Below are 6,036 nucleotides of genomic sequence, written 5' to 3'. Positions count from 1 at the left end.
CCACTCCAGGGCCCCAGCTGGACCCTAGGGTAGCCTGAGAGGGGGTGGGCACGCAGCTCTTAGCAGCAAGGCGGGTGCCTACTTGCAGGGCACGGGCACAGGGAGAGGCCCTGAATGCAGTGCCGAGGGGCTGGGCCTTCTCTTGGTCCCCTCTGCTGCCTCCCACCCTCCCCAATAGCTTGTCTCCGGAGGGCAAGGGTCTGGGCCCCTCCACAGGAGGGCAGGGTGCAGTGGGGAGGAAGGGCTCATCACTGACCCCAGCGGGCCTCATCCGCCTCTCAGGCGTCCGCCTTCACATGCAGATGGCTTATTTGTCTCACCTGGTCTGCCTTAAAATGACAAAGAGGTTGGATGCTGTCTGGGTATTACAGAAGATGATACCTGACCAAAATGAGAAGGGGAAGATTGTCAACTACGGAAACAAAATAGACGTCAAAATAGTTTGCACTATAGATATTATTTGTGCTTAAAAAATACATAATAGAAAAAACCCCTAAAATCTATGTTTTAGCTGTTAACAGCAGTAATCTCTGGGTGGCAGGAATATGCTGTTTTATTTTCCCATTTTTTAAAACACATATTCTAATTTTCTACAAGGCATGGATGCAACTTCTAGATAATAAAAGGTTTTTATGAATGAATTTTGAGTGACATGAAAAATGACAAGGGGGTGGTGGCCTCATGTGAACTCAGAGCTGGGGAAGCTCTTGATTGCTGTGTGGGCAGCTCCCTGCTCTGTGCCTTTATTTGCTCATCTGTATGATGGAGACTCACCACATGGAGAATGTAAACACTTGGGATGGCGCTTGGCACACACTAAATGCTCAATAATGGCGCTGCTGTTCTTCTTCGGCCATGGCTCAAGGGCCCAGCCACTCCGCGGCATGTGGGATCCTCCCGGACCGGGGCACGAACCGTGTCCCCTGCATCGGCAGGCGGACTCTCAACCACTGCTCCACCAGGGAAGCCCCATCCATGAAGGTTTCTGTTCACACTGCCCAGTACATATTGGACACCTCCTGGGTGCCTGCAAGGATGGGTGTGCACGAGGCCCCTAGGCTGGTGCATGTGCAGGTTCACACACATATAGGTCTGCCGTGCACTTACGTGTGCCTTGGGCACACCCAAAGCTTGCACATTGCGCTAAGAGCACTGCACTCCCATGGGGGCATCAGGCATATGCACAAGTGCCTGCAAACAAGATCACAGGCCCTTCCCTCTGAGCACACGCTGGGGTGGAGGAAATGCTGTTTCAATCAGTTATCTACACCAGCATGCTCTCATCCCTTAGTTCCCTTCAGCTCGAGGCTGCTGGGAATTTAGACTTCTTTCCTGGCACCAGACTAGACCCAGGGCCCCTTCAGGGGCATTTTTAAGGGTGGGAGTGGTATGGGTTGAACAACCTCCAAGGAAGAGGAAATTGGTAAGTAGAGTTGGGACATGTGGGTTCATGGCCCTGCCATGCTGCTGAGGGATATCTGGATGACCGTGGGTCCACTCTGGCCTGCTTTGATTTCTCAATCTCTCTTGTTCATCTGCCCCCGGGGCCCTTGCCCTTTTATCACTCAGTGCATCACAATCACTGACCTGGGGCCCCAACCTTGGCTTCCAGGACTTCCCAATTTTAATGCTTAGAAGGGACTATGTCACTCCCCGGCTCAGAGTCCTTCCTTTGCTTCCAACGCCTCCAGAATAAAGCCAAAGCTCCACGGCCTGGCCTTGTGAGATCTGCTCACCTTTCCTTATCTCTCACTCTTTTCCACTTTGCTGGCCTCTTCCCTCTACTCAGACAGGGATCCTCTCTTGGAAACAGTAATGAAGGCTAAATGAGCTTCCTTTCCTCACTCCTCTTTGTTTTTAATTTCGAGTCCGACAGATTTGTGTTCAAATCTCATCTTTGCCATTTCCCAGCTCCTTGTGACTCAGAAAGGTTTCGGACCCTTTCTGAGTTTAAGGGGCTTCCTTTGACAGCTGGAGATAATAGCTGATACTTCTTTTTGCCAGGGATGGATTTATTTTTATTTTCAATTGTATTTGTCTTTGAAAAATTCAAAAATTAAAGAATACAAAGTATACAAAAGATTACATGTACAGTAAAAATTTCCTTCCAGGCCACCTTCATATTTTTCTTGTCAAATTTACCCAAATTAGTATCTCTTTTTACACATCTTGTAGACTCTTCCATACATATAATGTATTGGGGACCTGCTGTATGTGCTTTCCATGGATTATTTCCATGGATTATTTCAATTAAATCCTCACAGCCACCCGTGGGGCAGACGAGGAAACTGAGGCTCAGATACCGGAAGCTGCTTGCCTGAACCCACACTGTGGGTAAGCAGCAGACCCAAGGCAATGTGAGTGTGTCCATTTATGAACTGCTTTCTATGTGCCAGTCCCCTAGGATTTTCCTAGACCTGGGACATCCAACAAGTCATTCAACAAATACTGAATGCCGCTCTTTAGGTCACTGGGCCAGATGCTAGGTTACAACGGTGGGGAGGAAAGCAAAGGCTCAGCCCTCCCAGAGTTTTATCTCAGTGGAGATGGCCCATCGCTGTTGCCCCATTTTCTGGGTAAGAAAACCAAGGAACAGAAGGGAAAGAAACTGACCTGAGGTCACACAGTGATAAGAAAAGAGCTGGGATAAGCAGACGCATTTTACTGGTGGGGAAACTGGGGGATAGAAAAGAGAAGTGACTTGCCCAAGGAAACCCTGATAAGTAGGCGGCTGAGCCGGCATTCCACGGCTTACAGGGTCTTGGCCGCGCCTGCGCCTGACCCCTCCCCTCAGGGGCCGGGGCCACTTCGGCCCCGCCTCGCCACTCGCGTCCGCCTTCCTGGCAGCCCTGGTGGCTGTTTCCTGCCTGCGTAGCTGGGCGGGCGGCCGGCCCATCTGGCGGCCCCCGCCGGGCGGCGCGGGGAGGCGGCCCAGACTCGCTGGAGCCAAGCGCCGGCCCGGGCCCCGCTGCCCGCCTGGAGAGACCAGGTGTGGCCGCGGCGGGGGTGGGGGTGGTGCCTTCCTTCCCGCTCGGCCCTTCCTGACGCACCCGGGCAGGATGCTGCCTCCTCCCCAACCTCCGCCTCCCACGACCCGGCCTGGAACGTGGAGGGAATCCTAGCGGTGGGAGAGCCGGGTGGGCAGGGAGCAGCAGGCCCCGCCTCTGGTCTCCACTCCTTATGAGACCCCGGGCAAGTCTTGCCCTTTTTTTGGCGTGGGGCCGGTGGCACCTCTCCTGCCTGAGGTCTTGACGTTATCATTGACTTGACATTATCCATTTGTTCAGCCGTTTCAAGTCTGTTTCCCTGATCACAAGGTCAGCTGGGGGACCCGCGCTTGCCCTGTGTTCCCTGCTGTGTCTAGCGGCTTGACCGATGCCCAGCTCATAGATGGTGCTGAAGCCCCAAAAGGGCATCTCAGGGCTTTACTCCCAGATTTGGAGCCACCCAGGAGGGTCTTACCCATTTCATAGCTGAGGAAACAGGACAGAGTGGGTAGGCCTGCCCGTCACATTGTGTGGTAGGCAGCCCTGCTGTCAAGACGCTGATCCTCTCCTCCAACACCACCACGAGACCGGAACCCAGAATTTAGCATCCTGACTTGCATCGACACCACCTGTGGTGAATATGATTCTGGAAGCCAGGCACCCTGGGTTCAAATCCTCCCCTTGGGCACTTAAATGTCTCTCTGCTTCCATTTCCTTTACCTGTAAAAATGATAGTACCTACCTCACAGGGCTGTTATATCGATTACATAAATATTTCTAAAATACGTAGCATAATGCTAGACACGTGAAATACAAATGAAATAACGTACTGGAGCTCTCAGCAGGGCTGGCCTTCTCCCTTCCCCTACATTAGACCCCTCCCACCTACCATAGTCAAGGGAGACTGAGGCCACAGAGAGGGACACCTAACAAATCAGGGGCAGAATATGGGGGCTTTGGAGCAGTTTCCTAAGAATCCACTCCCACTCCAGCGTGAGGCTGGCACTAGGCCCACCCAGGGCCCTGCCCACCCCCACCTCTCCGGCGTGCAGACCCAGTCCGTGCCCGGCCTGGTGCCATTTTTCCATGGGACTCTGGCTGTGGCGGTTCACATCTGGAGTCTAGACTCGGAGGCTCTGCGGGCCGGGCCTACCGCCCGGGCTGGGCCACCGCTGCCCGCTGTTTGCTCAGCTGAAGCTGGTTAATTGGAATTAGAGTGGCCTCTGCGGTGCCGGCTGGCCGGCGGGCCCTGGCCGGCCACTGCCGAGGTCTGTGGAACATCTGGCCGGGCCAGGACGGTCATTAGGTGGCAGGCGCCCGGCGCCACTGCCACCTCAGCCTCCGCCGGGGGCCGGCGGTGACTCAATGAGGCCTTTGTGGGCTCCGGGCTGCAGAACCAACCGTGCTGTGTGCCTGGGCTGCCTGCCCCATCTTCCGCCCTCAGAGTGGCCTTGTTCCAGGACCACACGGCCTCCCCTCTGGAGGCGGCTGGAGGCGGCAGAGATACGAGAAGTCCCTGAAAGGGACCCCCTGGACTGGGAGAGGCTTTTGAGATTTCCTACCCCTCCTTTCCAGAAGGCCCAGAGAAGCTGGTAGGGATCTGGCCCAGGGGTCTGCAGAGGAGTTGCAAAGTCCTTAGGAACTCTGGAATTTGATTCAGATGGCTCAAGGTCAAATCCATATCTATTAGGTAATCTGCCTCAACTCTCTCACTTGTGCAATGGGGCTTATAGTAGCACCCACAGCCTGAGAGTGAGAATTAAGTGAAATCCTGTATTGAGGTGCTCGGTACATGTAACAGCTTCCCTTCTCTGCTCCTACCTGTGCTTTAGCTCCGAACTGTCTGGCAGCCCCTGTCATTTTCAGCCTTTAAACCTGAAGCTCAGGCAAGAGAGATCTCTGGGTGGGGTGTTGAAGGTCTGAGTCTCGGGCCAGTGGCCACCCTCCCCCACATCAGTTTCTCCACCCAGTGACCCCACCCTAAGCAGGCAGATGAGGGCTGTGCCCACCCCCGGCTTGGTCCACTGGGGGTTCTCCTACAGGCCAGGGCCGCTGTCTTCAGCAAACCTTGGAGAAACCCTAGCTATGGGATCTCCAGCTATCGGGCCTGGATGGCCTCTCGGAAGCACTGGGCCCAGTCCCTCCACCCCCACCCCACAGCCTCTCCAGGGGCCCTGGGGGCGGCTCCTAGAATCAGAATCTTTCTGGCCTTATAGTAGCCATTTTGGGAAGAATCTCAGGGATGGGCAGAATGGGAGCAGTGGGGCCTTCATCTCTAGGGCAACCTAGCGTCCAAGTGCTCTCCCAGCTGAAGCCATGGGGACACCAGGATCACAGAGGATGACTTCCGCCATCCTGGGAATAAAATCCAAACTCTTTCCTGGGGCTCACACGGCCCTGCCCATTTCCCCTGCTTTGCAGATAATGACCCCCTTGCTGAGTCAGGTCAGCCTTTTGGTACCACGGCCTCCTCCCTGCAAACCTTTCCGCCAGTAGGTAATGCATTCAGCACCCGTCCAACACCCTCACTGCCCCCAAGTATTGGGAGCAGCGTGGCAGGAAAACTGGATGGCAGGGGAGAGGGCTCGAGGGCCCCCTCTTCTGGCCAGAGGGTATCCTGGGAGTGCTGAGCTGGCATACTGGCCAGGCGCTGGGTGGGCATACAGGAAGGAGGGGCCCAGAGGTCAGGGCCTCAACACAGGTTGCGACGGTCCACAGTCCCCTTCCTTACAGAAAAGTCCCTAGGTGGGAAGGTGAGACCTAGTAAACCCACTGTAAGATACTGGGTAAGAACCTTCCAGAAGCACAGTGGACTGCCCGGGCAATGGGATGAGTTTTTAATGTGAGGCAAAGTCAGTCCACAATACAAAAGTCTAAAAATCAGACCCACTTTTCCCACCTGGCACCTGGGGGGGTGGGGGCAGTTGGGGGCTTCCTTTGCGGGCAGGGATGGGGAGAGGCAGAGCGAGGCCAGAGATGGGGGAGAGGGAACCAGGCCCCGGAGGCCCTGTTGGAGGGAGCCTGCTGCCCCTGCCCCTCTCCTGGAGCT

This window comes from Neophocaena asiaeorientalis, unplaced genomic scaffold (genome assembly GCF_003031525.2).
Source record: "Neophocaena asiaeorientalis asiaeorientalis breed wild unplaced genomic scaffold, Neophocaena_asiaeorientalis_V1.1 scaffold82, whole genome shotgun sequence".
In the NCBI taxonomy this organism is placed as follows: Eukaryota; Metazoa; Chordata; class Mammalia; order Artiodactyla; family Phocoenidae; genus Neophocaena; species Neophocaena asiaeorientalis.
This window is presented reverse-complemented; position numbering follows the sequence as displayed.